Source organism: Lissotriton helveticus, chromosome 8 (assembly GCF_964261635.1).
Source record: "Lissotriton helveticus chromosome 8, aLisHel1.1, whole genome shotgun sequence".
Lineage (NCBI taxonomy): Eukaryota > Metazoa > Chordata > Amphibia > Caudata > Salamandridae > Lissotriton > Lissotriton helveticus.
In genome coordinates this window covers 1,199,861,796-1,199,877,167 of record NC_136069.1, presented here as the reverse complement: position 1 = coordinate 1,199,877,167, position 15,372 = coordinate 1,199,861,796, and positions in this window count along the sequence as shown.

Genomic DNA, 15,372 nt, shown 5'->3' with positions numbered 1-15,372 from the left:
AGGCTACCAATGGTTTTGCTAAAAGAGAAAAATTTGGGATCCATTGCCTACAATATGAGGTAATACCTAAAAAGGCACGTACTTCTCTCTGTGTGCTAGGAACGTTCATCTGTGTAATTGCTTTTATTCTCTCTGGGGTCAGCTTCCTTCCCTCCTTTGACAAGAGATGACCTAGGTAGGTCACTTCTTGGCAGCAGTATTGCATTTTTGAAGGTGACACCTTGTGATTCAAATCTGACAAGTGATGCAATAAAGAAATCGTAGCTGTTTTGCAAGTTTCCTTGTCATCGGCAGCCACTAGAAGATCATCGACATACTGTACTAAAGCAGAACCACGAGGAAGTACGAGGGAATCTAACTGGCTTTTTAATGCTTGACTGTAAATGGATGGACTTTCACAATAACCTTGTGGAGCGCGTTTAAATCTAAAACTTCGTCCTCCTAGGGAGAAACCGAAAATATCTCTGCTTTCCTCGGCTATCGGAATGCTGAAAAAGGCATTTTTCAAGTCGACAACTGAAAACCATGCTGCTGTAGCAGGAATCAACGTTAACAATGCAGTAATGTCTGGCACCACAGGAAACTGTGGGATCACAATTTTATTGACCTCCCTAAGATCAATTACGAACCTATATACTGGAGGTTTTGTAGGGTCAGTTCGTTTCAGAATAGGCAGTACAGGACTATTACAGACATTACCTCTAGTCTCTTCTACAACATCTTTCTTGATCAGGTCTTGTACTATCAGTAGGAGCGCACGCTCACCTTCACTAGAGATTCTGTATTGTGGAATTCGTGGAAGTTTGACATTTGCTTTCAAAGTTACTACATAGGGTGGAATTTCCAATAGACCTACATCATTAGGACCAGTCGCCCAAAGAGTATCAGGGAGTGAACGCAGCTCTGGTGGGAGCGCATCCATTGACAAGTACATCGGGGAGATTATTCTTTTACCCAACGTAAGCTGTACTCCCGCTGGAGAACAGTACAATGTCGCGTACAGGCGTTTTAACAAGTCTAAACCAAGCAGATTTTCGTTACAACCTGTCGTCAAAATCAGGGGTGCTTTCAATTGACGGGGTCCAACAGAAATAGACAAAGGACCAGAAACAGGGTTGTGAACAGGGGCGCCCGAAAAACCTACTGAAACGTTTGTTGAGCCAGACAAAGGTGCGCCAGGGAGTTTCGCATGTATGATAGAACTTTTTGCTGCACCAGTATCCAACAGAAACGGTTCGACTATACCTGATGTTGCTACTGCGACATAAGGCCCACTCTGATCTACTGGTACTGATACTACTCCCTCTCTTTGTCCATGGCTGTCCTAGTATTCACTTTGCTGACCTTCCTCACTGGTTTCATAATAGTCTTCGACATGATACTGTGGAGACCTATTCTGTTGGGCAGATTGTCCATTACGCTGGTCGAAATAATTAGAAGGGCGATCACTTGTCTGTGGAGGCATAGCACCTCGTCCTCGACCTCTAGAGTTTTGCATAGAACTACCACGACCTCTCTGAGCGGCTGCATCATTATTTTGCGCCCGAACTGGACAATCGCTTTTGTAATGACCTTCCTTTTTGCAATAAGCACATTGATTCCATTGGTATTGTGGCCTTTGAAAATTATAATCCGTTCTTTGATATGACCCTTGCTGCATATTAGTTTGATTCGTGCGAGGCGGATAAGCTTGCTGTAAAAGTACTTTAGTTTTTAAATCTTTCGTCTTTTTATCTAATTTTTCCTTCTCTTCTTTATCCCTATTTTCGTAGTACTGAGCAGTCGCAAGTATTTGCGCAGTCGTAGAGACAGCCCACGCACTTTCAGAATTCTTTAATTTACTACTAAGTTCCGGCGACAGATTGTGCACAAATTTATCAACAAATAATCTCTGGCCTCCTTCTGTGCTCATATCCTGACCACTATGATCTACGAAAGTCTCTTCGAATCTTGTGAAAAAGTCGGAGACGCTTTCGTCTTTCTTTTGTTTGCACGCGGACAATTTATCCCAGTTAACGCGTAATGCAGGCATTAAGGTTTTCATTAAATCGATTATTCTACCAGGCAAGTCAGCAATTAAAGGTTCAGGTTTGGAACCACCTATTTGTTGACCATCCGCTGCAATTATAGCTGCCCAGTCACCACCTAGGGCAACTGGATGATTCTCTTTACGAATTTTAGCCCAAATTGGTTGCGGTACTACATTACCAAATAGCAGATCTATGTCAGCAAGATTCAATACACAAGCGTCAACTGTTTGAGCCAACTCTTTGTAGTACCCTGCAGGATTTTTACGCGGATCTGGCAAGGCCTGTTTTACTGCTAATACTTCAGCTCGCTTCCATGGAATATGTATCCATACTCTCTGGAATTGGGCCGGAGCGGCAGCAATACCAAGCGGTGCATTAGCTTGCACAGCTTCACGCCAAATTGGTGGAACCTCTCTCATTGGATATTGACGATTTCGTTTCGTACTACGTTTCTCTAACTCTCTTGGTGAAAGAAGGGACGAGTCGGATCTATAACTTAAAATTAGTTCCATCGCTTCTTTTATATTTTGACCAACTATCATACCTGTAGCAAACTCTTTCTGAACATTAATTAATTCTCCTAGATTTGATTCAGGGTCATCCTCTTCCAATTCCTCACGTAGAAGGAAACACATTTCATCGAACACATATCGTTGTGTCGGTTCGTTCCATTGCATAAATGTATCTAATACATTTTGTACATTATATCTTCCAACTTTCGAAACCCATCTAAGGGCAGTGGAATCTAGTATTCCTCTTTCTTCAGTACTGGGAATCTGACTACGTCTCTGCACAGAGTCAGAGGTAGGAGTCTTAATCAGAGTTTTATAGAAGGGAGATAGAATATTAGAGACAGAATCAGTGATTCTTCGTCGAACAGAAAGCGGAGTCATAATATTAGCAGAGGCAGTGAATAGAGTAGTAGTTGGAACAGATAGGTCAGGAACAGTAGGAGTAGCAGGCAAAATAGCTTGTGAAGACACAGGCATAGGAAAAGAAGCCGGCAACCCTAGAAGAGGGGTTGTCGAAGGAACATTAATATTGACTACAGGAGGTACAGGAGCTAGATTCAGGGGAGCGGGAACAGGGACACCAGGTTGTCCAGCAACCGGTAATTGGACATTCGGTATAGGTGGAGCCGTAGCACCTTGTGCATACGGTGGGGGTGATCGTAACAAGTAAGACAACAGGGGATCCTTTTCAGGGTCCTCTACTATCTTAGCCGTACTCGATGGCAAAGCAGGATAGCACTGGTCTATCGCTAAATTACGCTCTCTGTCGGCCATCTCCATCGCTTTCTCAGACTCGTTGAGTTGCAGCTGCCTAGCAGACTGTTCTAAAGTCAACTCTTGCTCTTTCTGTTCTTTCTTCAGCTTTTTAATTTCTCTCTGTTTAGATTCTTTTCGCCAATAACGGAAAGAATCAAACATTGCCGGCCGGGCTTTCTTCTTAAACAACCTTCTTTCTAGATTATCGAGGACTTCAGGTTCGAAACTACCATGTAGTGGCCAACTAAGGACACCGTCTTTCTCTGTGTAGCGGATCCATACCTCATTATAAGAGATAGGGCCCACGCCAAATTTGCAATATAGATCATAAAGGGGAGTTCCAATCGGAGGAACCAAACACGAGTCCTCCAACTGGGAATCACTGTTGCAACTAAAACAAGACAACATACAATTTTTCCGACTTACCATTTTATAATCCGGAACACAAGACAAACAAGACACAAACAGAAAAGATGCGCACTCGAACCACGAACTTAGGCCTACCAGAACTGACAAATGTATCGATACCTGAACTGAACAGAATGATTATCGTAACCAGAATAACCAGTGATAATCTTACAGAACTGAACTGAACTGAGAACTAAAAGGATTATCCAAACGGGAGCAATCCTCATAAAATATTTAACTAGCAACCACTGAATACTTAACTGAGGCACTGAAGACGTCACCAAGGAGAAACCCGTCACGTTTCGCCGTACTGAGGACTGCACCTCGGGTCCAAGACAGGGCGACGGTCAAGGCAACGGAGCACTGCAGCCGTCTGAACGGGAACCCTCGTGGAAGAGAACGTCGGGGCCACTTTTGCGATATGCCGGGATCGATGAAGTGGGGCGCCTCCCTCTGAAATCTTCACACGAAGCTCCTCGAACTCTTCAGGCTTTTGGACCGGTACCGAATGACGTCGCCCCACGTTGGGCGCCAAATGGAGTTCTGGACTTTTTAGTTCCGTCCAGAGGTGTCAGGGACAACACCCGAAGACTCCGGAGTTCAACCTGTCTTGGTACACAAACAAACAGAAACACGGGCTTCTCGATGGTGGCGTCAAAGACCAACGGTTTATTACTGCAGGGACACAGAAGTCGCAGAAACTACACATAGGCAGTATCTAGGAGACTGTTCGATTTGTACAAAGAGGATTGCTCCTTATATACTAAATATTGGGCTTCAGACAAATTCTTTACATGTTACCACAGTTCTAAACATTCGTGTCTTAAACAATAAATATTTGGCGTTGCACAGGAATCGTCAACAGTATCTGATGTCAAAACATTACGAATGAGGGGTTCCCACTAGTCCATCATAATCCTATGTCAATTCTTCATTCAAGACCCGGACCGCCTCATCGTAAATTTCGTTACCTCCCCCTAATAAAGGCCCAGAAGGAAAGGAGTAGAGCCAGGTGTGGAAGATAAAAAGACAGGATAAGAAATGTTTGTGGGTCGTAAACGGGCACGGTTACCAGCTTCGGCCGCCTAATCATGATCAGGCCAACGAGCACAAGAACCAGTATGGCAGGACTGGCCTCAGGCTGGGGAGGCAGTTCTTGCCGAGTCATGCTGCTACAGCGTTGCTGGCCTAAGGTGCACGTGTCACTAGCAAGGTGAATCGCCGGTTAAAGCCTACGTGTCCTTTAATAAGAAAGAGGTCATTGCGTGTCCATTGACTATGTGAGGGCAAGGAATACAAAATGGCTTCCGTGATCTAAGATGGATGCCATGGGTAAATTACAAATGTGTTGGTAACAGGAGTGCTCTTGCTCATAGCATAGCGAAAATACCAGGATATACTAAATGGATCATTTGCGGTTCACTGATACCAAAATTATGTATTTACGACAATGTTATGAACACGAGTAAAATCGCCACGGAACCTCAGCCTGCTGGGCTCAGCAGAACACCATATCTCTGGCTGCTTTTTTTTAAATGCAGCCCATTTTACTTAAAAGAAAACGGGAAGTATTTATTTTTTAAAATTGAACATTTTTTCATTTTTAAGGGCAGGCATTGGTACCTGGGACCACTGCTTGCCCATACAAAATATTTTCACATGCATTTGCAAAGGGGAAGGGGTCCCCTGTGGACCCCCTCCCATTTGCGAATGCATTGCCACCTACTTGAAGTAGGTGGGAATTGTGAGTGTTTTGCGACAGCAATTGCGGTCGCAAAAATTTTGTACATGGCTTTGAGACTCGCTATTGAAAGGGAACGCCCCTTCCAAATAGCGATTTGCACCTATTTAGGGAGACGAAATTAAATAAATTATGAACCACTAATTAGGCTTTGTACATGCCCCATGATGTTTTTGCATGCGCAAACCGGTTTGCAAACGCGTTTGCGTGTGCAAAAAGTGGTCATATATCTGGCCCTAGGTTTCTTACAGAGTTGATTTAGGTTGTTAATTTCCAGGAGGTACATGAGTAGTCAGATCGAGGTGTCTTCTGTGTTGTTCCAATGGATGTTTAAGTCTCACACGAATACATCCTTTTTGTCTGTTAGGGAGACTCGAGTAATTAGGTCTGAGAACTCTTCTAGAAAGAGGGCTTGTTTACCAGGAGGATGGTAGATGGTGTGGAATTTGATAGGATGGGAGCCTTCATTTATAAGTTCCACCGGGAGGTATTTAAAGGTTGAGTATTCTACCTTACTTAAAGTGGAGAGTTTGAATACCTATTTTGTGAAATATGGCTGGACCCCCACCCAATCTTTTAGGTCTGTCCTGCCTAATGATGGTGCGACCTGGTGGGGTTAGAAGGTGGTATTGTCATTAAGCCAGAATTCCGTGAGGAAAGCAATATCTATTTCTTCTCTGATGCTAGATTCAGCGATATTAGTAGTGTACTTTGCTGCTGATCTACAGTTGAGGAGCATGCAAGAGAGAGGGCAAGGCTTATCCTTAAAGTAAAGAAGAGTTAGAATGGTGGTGAGTTGAGCTGGTGGTCTGGGTTAATTTATTGTTGAGGGTGATCTATTTGTGCTGACTATTACTGGGATAGTGGAGGGGGTTGGGAGATCTAGTCAGGTGCTTCGTAATGTAGGACTCAATGAGAAAAGTGGCTTCAAGATCAGAATGGGTGTGATGAGCATGATGGGGTCTGTGGGCCAGTGACTTAAAGGAGTAAAGGCCCTGGTGATAAAATGCATGGCTGAGGTGAGCGCGCCAGTAAGTTGGGGTACCTTAGAACTCTTGAGTGGGATATCTGGGTAGCTTGGTCTGTTGAGAGCTGTCATGTTTGAGGTGAGCTATGTCATTAGCCTGGGAGTCAAGTTTCTGTTTCAGGCGGGATACGATCTGAGTGAAAGTGATTTTGACACTATTAGCAATGCACGAGGGAGGATGAGAGTCAAGTCCTTGAACACTCGGAGCACACCATGCTTTAACATGTGTAAGTTCCTAACCATTGGTATTATGCTTGTGGTTGAGTAGGGAAGTCAATGGTAGGGAGGGGTGCATCGGCTATGGGTATATGTATAGCAGGTCTCGCAATGAGGTCTGAGTTGCTAGGATTGCGGTGCCCCACATTGCGATTCGAAACTGGGAGGTTGCTGGTTAGGATGGGCAGAGGTGTCGACCCACCAGAAGACGAATGTATGCTGTGAGTGTTGGATGGGTAAGTAAGGAAGTAAGGAGACTGGTCAGGTCCCTGGGTAGCTCCGGGCTGAAAGGTGAATTGGAGGGTGGAAGAAGTTGGGGTGTTTCAGGGGAGCGTGCCAGAGGTCCTGGGGATAAAGGCAAATGATCCAGATCGCCCTGTGGTGATAGCGGTTTAACAAATGAGAGAAAGTGATGTTCGAATAAGGAGAGTTGTGGGTCAGTCACTTGAAAAAGGATGTTACCTGTCTTGAAAATGGATATATCAATTTCACTTCTAAAAGAAGAGCGGTGGGACATCATCAGTTTTGTTCCGTAGGGTATCTTAATGGTCTTGGGAAGTTGTAGTAGCACAAGGAAGATGTTTTTTCCATTTTGTCAGGTATTTGTAATAGATGCCTAAATTAGTTTTCTTGGAGCCATTGGACAAATTGTGGTAGGTATCCACAATTAGAGTTTCAGGTTGTTGTTTCAGAAGTTAGTGTTTGAGATTCTTCTTCGCTTTCTTTGAGACATTTATGGGATAATTGATTGTCCAAAAGTTAGGACCATATCTGACCAGTGCTGTTTCGAGAGGTTTATGGGGGAGCATTGTAATCAACCTAATCGTGTCTGGTTTCCAATTCAGGGTGCAAGAAACGGGAGTGCGAATGCGGTTAGAGACCTGTGAGGTGAAGGCATAACGAAGAGTGTGGAGCCATAGGGAGGTGAGTAGTGCAAATTAAGCCCAGGAAATAAAGTACTGTCACAAGTGGCTAACATCCAGCTGAGGGTGTTTTAGCATCTGCAGGTTATTCCTTGGAGAAGAGGAATAAAATGGAATGAGAGGGAGAGCTGTATTGAGCATTAGTCTTGCAGTTTTTAGATTCCCTGATTTTCTCAAGAAAGTGTCAATTATGAATAAATGCATATTGGCTTTATACAGACGACCGTAGACACTACAGGCCTTTTGCTGGCATCTTTGAATATGCAACTATATATTAACGATTGGCAGTGTCTGTGCATGATTGGCCATTGGAGGTAATGAACTTACTTGGGAGACATTTGTAATTACCTTGTCACTCACCAATTAATGAAAAGTGCTGATACTGTCCATTAATATTATAGAACACAAGCTCTCTAATAAATGTTGGCAATTTAAAATATACATTGAACTAAAATGTGCTTTTCCCTTTCTTGTTCTTTTTCTCTGTCACTTATTTTGTCTTTCTTTCTCTTGCTGTCAGTCAGACACACACTCTTGTTTTCTGTGCTTCATGCTCTAAACAGATCAGGGGCAATTAAATGTAGTCAATGTAGTCAATGTGGTAATGAGATTGTTCTCCAACCCCTGATTATGGTCTCAAGGTGCCCTGGTATCCCAGGTGCCCAACAGCACCAAAACATTTCATATAATTCGCCTTATACCCGGCAAATGCTGTGGATTCTGTGAGGGTATTGTAAAAGAAGGATTCATGAATGACTTTCATGGAGAGTACAATAGTGGCTGTATAATTAATGCAAAATCATTTGATTTTGTTATATTGTCTTTTGAAGTGAACCTGATGTATTAGATGTATTTAAGTGACTCAAACTTCTCCCAGTACAATGTTTGGAAGTGTTGTGAACCATGCATGAATGTTTTGTGGAAAGTCAAAAGAGCTGAACAAATGCCCCTTTCCAAATTTTCAAAGAAACCGTGCCAGTGGCGGATCACCTGTAGGGGCAAATCATTGGGGAAAAGTCTTTCTCGATGTGCTTTTTTATCTTCTGATAACTTTTTCTTACTGTTGCTTTGTAGGTAACCAGTTCCAGGGCCCGACTGAAAGATGATGTATTTCAGTAACTCGTTTGAATCACTGCAAACACTGCTGTTCTAAAAGTGTTTGTTAAAAAGAAATGTTGAGGTTAGATTGCAGATTGCTAATTGTACGCATATCGAAGGATGATAACTTTTTCTGTACCCATTACTTTGAAATAACTTTCCGACACTGCTGAAACATTCCATCAATAGCATTGAATTCAGGGTTTCCACAACACAATAATGCAGATAGAAGGTTTATTAGTGGAGAAAGTTAATAATTAAACATTATATTGTCTAGTATTTTATTCATCATAAGTATGACTAATAGATCGAATTCTGGAAAAAATATTTTTCAAAACATTTTCATGTAAAACAATCATACTGTATAGATTTGGAAAGGAATTATTTAAAATCCATGTTGTTTGAAATATTGGGCACGAGCCACTACATCATTGGAAAAGTCATTGTTGTCCACTTGTTTGTAGCTGTTGATGATTCCAGCGCCAGTATAATATTCAGCAATTCCACCTACAATTAAAAGTAAATAAAACACAGAAATAAAATTAATTCTCCACAAGTTTGTTTAACACACACAAAATATATTTTTTAATTGATTAAATAATGCACCTGTTACAGAGGGCAGGCTGCTCTATTCTATATAGGTCAATCAGGTGGAGAGCGACCTTTGCTCCAATGTTGCTGAGACAGTATTGACTAGCCACAGTTTATGGAGAAAATTATTGTACCTTGCCCTGATTAAATTGTTTTCCTCAGAAGAAAGGGGCATTAAACATGTACTGATTGGTCATGGTGGCTTCCAGAGTGCGACTGGACATGCCACTGTCTTAACTCTCTTAAAAAACCTAAGGCTGATCCCACACCGTTGGTTAACCTCCTCCTAATATGCCTTTTGCATTTCATTTCTAAACTCACCAAATCACTGCATATTTGCAACGTTACACAATTATTCAAGAGTGTGGCTTACTAGATGTTGCCCGAGCAGGTCTGCACAAGGGGTTACGGCCAGTCTGGTCTCTTTCTCTTTTCTTCATAACCTCAGACTGGTTCTGGACAATAGCAGTACTTCCGCCCTGGTCCTTTCAGACCTTTCTGGTGCATTCAGATGGTCTCTCCATTTTCTCAGTCATCTCTGGCGATTGCAGTGAGAGAACGTACCGCGAAACGTATGAGCTTGTTTTTTGCTGATTACACCATTCAGAAAATTGCTGATTGCTCCCTTCCTCTGAATCTTCAACTATGCAGACGACAAGCAGCTACTCCTTACGATTAACAACTCAGCTGAATCTCAGGAACCCTTTCAAAACACAATGATATTTATCCGTGGTTGAATGAACAGAAATCAACTAAAGTTAAATTTTGAAAAAACGGAACCTGTCATAACCAGAAACAAGTATGATTTTTGCAGTCCCTCATTTTTGTCCACCAGCCATGGGTGTTCCCCCACAACAGCTGATATACAAAAAAAGGGACAAAGGGCTTTTGGCAAGGTCCAGAATATGCCCCCAGAATCATGAGAAAAAACAGGTAATATGCTGTTCCTAACAGTTAAAAGGCTGAGTCAGTTGAATGGATCTAAAAGTGCTTGCCTATGAGTGAAACAAAGGGTGTAAATCCATTTGATTGGAATTGAGGGCCCTCACACACCCAGATGGGTGTCCTGTTTCATCATCGGGCTGCTCCTCATTGGGTCGGCGCTGCAATACCCGATGGGCTCCTGATGCGGGGCACTTAGGCGGAGATCTTTTTCCAATAGCTGTTTGATGCTGTGGGGGTGAGGGGCCTTGTAAGTGAAGATGTCAAAAGATGTGTTAAGTGAGTGAATTTAAAACAGGGTTGAGAGTACCTGCAAAAACAATTTTAATAAGTTTGTCTCCTACCCTAAATAAAAATATAAAATGCCAAAGCTGAGATTTATGTCTCAGTTAGGGCGCTCTTTCATGTGGAAGGTCAACATGTTTCTCGCTTAATCCTAAATCTAGGGATGATTCGTTAGGACCTAAAAACTTAATGTTAGCTATCTTCACCTAGGGCAGTGATGAGGTCAAAAAATCACTCTACTAACCACCCTAACTACTCATGTTAATGGAATAACTGATAGTGCTGGATCTACTTGATATTACAGGATCTACCTGTTTGGAGAGATATTGACAAATATGTTAATTTATATACAACGTCCACTGTAGGTGTTTCTACTCTCCTGTCCCCTGTGCAACTGACTCTTAACATGCTAATTTATAAAACTAAAAAAAGTGCAGTGCCACCTAATGTGATACACAGAAGTGGTGACTCGTGACCGTGGACACCCACGTGTAAAATTCAAATCATACAAAGTTACAGAAAAAGCTGTGTAACTCACCCTAATCAGATTATTACAAAACTTCCTCAATACCAGACCAGTCTTACATGAGGAACTTCCTTGTGTGCTAGAGACCACATGAAAGAGAGAAAGCAAAATCTATCATTCGTGTTATAGCTCAGCCATTCAAGAACTATCTATCTACAAGGAGTTTTATGAAGTGCCTCGCATCGGGAGCCCGTCGGGTATTGCAGCACCGACCCGACGAGAAGCATCTCGATGATGAAACATGACACCCATCTGGGTGTGTGAGGGCCCTCAATTCCAATAAAATGTATTCCCACCCTTTGATTCACTCATAGGCAAGCACTTTTAGATCCCTTCAACTGACTCAGCCTTTTAACGATTAGGAACAGCATATTACTTGTTTTTTTCTCATTATTCCCCCACAGCCCAAGAATCAGTAAAAAGTCTCAGGGTCCTCATTGATGAGGAGCTCTCTATGAAGGCCCAGCTAGGATTGGTTACTTCTTCCTGTTTCTTGCAAGTCTGAAGAATCATGAAAATCAGGAAAATCCTTACCTTTGAGGCCTTTGAACTGGTCATCCTTCGGATAGACTACACAAACTCTCTGTACCGGGCCTCACAAAAACCTCAATCGCAGACTCCAATTGGCTCAGAACCAGGCAGCAAGGTTACATTTCCATCAACTCAGATGCTGTCACATTACCCTTTTGATGAGACAATTACACTGAATTCCTGTAGAAGAAAGGACCGTCTTCAAGACGGGCTGCATCATTTTTACATCCCTTCATGGAAGAAACCCAGCTTTCATATCAGCCCAAAATAAAAAATAGTTTTGCAACCATAATATAAGATCCATCCTCATGAAACTTCTCATAATTGCCAAATGTAAAAAGAAGAAAATCGGAGGTTTCAAATTTTCAGTTCTGCCCCCTCGTTTCTGTCACTCTCTACGTCTTGTGATAAGAACCACACCTAGCTACATAAGATTCAGGCAATTGATAAAAACATGGCTTTTTAAACAAGCATATGACTAATTCCTGTGAGTAGTGTTTAGTACTTCTGTTATCCAAGTGCCAAGAAAACGCCCCAGTGTATGTGTGCTCAACAAATACTAATAACATAACATAACACAACGTAGGAGGGAAGAGGGTCTGGCATTTGAAAAGAACGGGGGTTACTGAGTGGCCTGCTTGGTCCTCTATGCCATTTCTCCTCACTCATTGCAATACCCTCAAGGTGCCAACAGGTGGCTCTCGTCTGTTTATGTGAATAGGTCTAAGGAAGACAGGCATGTATACGATTGCACATGGGTTTCCACTCAAAACGAAGACAGTATTTCACACCGTAACTTGAGCTGTATGTTGATTAAATATCATCTCACTCAGACCTTCAGTGGAACACCGGACCAGATGGACATTCACATTGAAATTCCACATGATCTCATGTCCACATCCCTCTCTCTGATGGTCAAAGATAGTACTAGTTTATGTGACCTTTTTTTTAACAAAAGGGTCTTTGATGCATCAGGCTTGCTTGTTCAAAACCTGTGAGATAGTTGAAGTTACAAGAGTTTTTCCACAGTGAAGTGAGTCGCTCTGTCTTGACCACCACTATTTTAACGGCACTCTGAAGACTAGAGTGGGTGTGTGTCCCTAAACTTAACCCTGTACTGTTAAGAGGTTAAAACAAACCCATCTATGAGGGCACTCTTCAAGACTGAGTAATTATCTGCATCTTCCTCCTAAGCAGTGAAACATTTGTAACTACCTTTGTTAGCAAAGGAGAGCCAAAGGAGAGTTGGCCAGTGCCCTTGAGGAACGTTCTGAACTTTACAGGTCCTCTTTAAAGCAGTGATCCATTTATGGATGTCATCCCTCTCCTAGTAAAGAGGGACTATCCTGCGCAGGTCCTTAGTGTCAAAGGTGTGTTCCCTAACCGTAGGTTTGCCAGTGTTGCCACCATGGGATCCAAATCCTAAATTCTTCCTAGCCCTCTGAATTTCTACGGTCTCGTTATCAAGGGCCAACTGCTCCTTCTTGATTCTGAGCTTGGCTTTCTCAAGCTTGAACAGGTGGTATTCCCTCTCTATGGAGTCCTCCCTCTTTCTAGGGATGGAGGTCCCTATGGAGTGCTTAGAAGAGGTTGAATTGACAAAGGAGGATCTAGACCTGCCCTTGGCTCTTTGCACCCTTCCAGGAGAAATAAAGAAGGACCTACTGCTAGGGACTCTATGTACCTTATGTACTATTCCCTGAGGGATTAGAGTATACCAGTGAGGGGTCTTTAGGACTCTTCTTCTTGAACCCCACCACACATACTCAATTTGTCCTGGCCTTCTGACCTATCTGGATTCTGCAAGTCATCCTGCTGGAGCAACTCTAAGTGCTGCTGTATGTTAGGGCTGCTGCCTGTCTTTATTTTTTGGATGCAGGCAGGGTCCTAAGTTCCTGGAACTTAGGACCACTGTATCTAGAGGATGGGGCCTCACTGGATCCACCAATAAATGACATGGTAGCTAGGTGTAGTGTGGTGTTTCACCTACCTACCCTAGTGAAAACGAAACTTCCAAAGAATGGAGAAAGGGTTGTGCTAGACCCTTAATTACCAATCCAAAATGTTCAGTAGAACTTACTAAATCACAAAAGTATTATATGTGCCTAGCTAGTGATGGTTTTTCATGTAACGCTCACCTAGATTAAATGGTAAAACATTCTAGGTTTTAATCACACCGCTGCCACCAATGTAGGAGGCTGGCTTAGTATATGGTGCTCACGTATCTAAGTGATGCACCTTGCACTAATCCAGACAACCATTATGGTGATTTTAGTGGTCTTTGATTACCATAGAAAGCTCTTAAAGTGTTAGCTGTGGTGAGCAGCCTTCAGGCTTATCTTGAAGGAGTGTAAACCAGCTCGTTTTACCAATTTAATTAATAGTGTGTGTTAAATCAAAAAGAACCACACAGTGTTTATATAAAAATACTTCAATGTTTTACACAACACTTACTAACACATTGGTATATCTCCTACCGGAAGATATCAACAGAATACACCAAAATACTTCAAATGTAATCAGGTGAGTAGCAGAAAATACAGTGGTCTCCGGGGCGAGACCAAACTATATAATAAGAAAGTGAAATGCAAACTGCAATAGGGGACAGGACTTGGATGAGCAGAAGCAGAGGAGCTGGGGATACAAGGAACTACACAAGGTAAGTACCCAGGAACCCCACGGAGGCTGTGTGCAGAGTGGAAACACAACCACGTGTTCAATAGAAGTCAATGGGGAAGTCACAGTGGCAGTTTTGAAGATGAAGGATTCTTCCTAGAGGACCGCGAAGAATTCAGTTGGAGGACGGAAGGTTGGAAAGACACCCCACTTGTGGATGCCCCGGGAACCAGGTTACCTGCACCAGGAAAGCCAGGTGCATAGGGGTGAAGAGTTCTCAAAAACCTCCATAGATGACAATAGAAGACTTGGAAGAAAATGCCTCTGGAGTAGAAGATGAATAAGTCCAGTGGAATCCAATGTGGATTCTGGAAGTTAAGAACCTGCAAGCAGAAGGGACAGAGTCTATGCCTCTTGGAGGATGACCAGGAGGCGAGGCAGAGCAATGCCCACTGATGACGGGAGGTTCAGAAGAGATGATGGTGACCTTGTTGCTGCAGCTGTGAAGATCAGGTGATGCTGAGGAAGCCCAGGAGCTGCGCACAAGCAGTACCTTGTCAGATGTTGGTGACTACGTGGTCGGTGTATGGCAGTGGGCACCAACAAGCCTTGGTAGCTGCAATTGGCATGTAGAACGAAGAAGGAGCAGCGTTGGGACCAGCAATGTTCAAGGGACTCACCAACAGCAGGAGAGTCTGAGCAGGATCGAGCAAGAAGGGGAGCCCACTGAAGCAGTAGAAGACCCTCAGGAGTAACCACAGGCCAAATTCACGCGAGTCGCCAGAAGACCTCGAGCAGCTCACCAAGGAGGAAGGTACTCGGTGCAGAGGATGTGGAGAGGACAATGATCTTGAAAGGAAGAGATACTGGAGCCTGGAGATTCTTGTAGCCTGAAGATCTCTGAAGTGCAGAGCCAACAAGCCTTGGCAACGGCTAGTCAAGCAGTGCACAGGGGTTTCGTCCTAGCGGTTCCAAAGCGGGATACTGGCTTCAAAATTGCAGAGAGGACAAGTCAGGCCTTGATGGAGTTGCAGAACCATCACCTATGTTGCTGAGCCTTGGAAAGTCTGTAGGATGGCAGTAGCAGCAAACTGGCTAGCTTTGTTGCAGTGGATGCAGATGCAGGGGAGTGACTCCTTCACTCCAACAGAGATTTCTACGAGTGTTCTT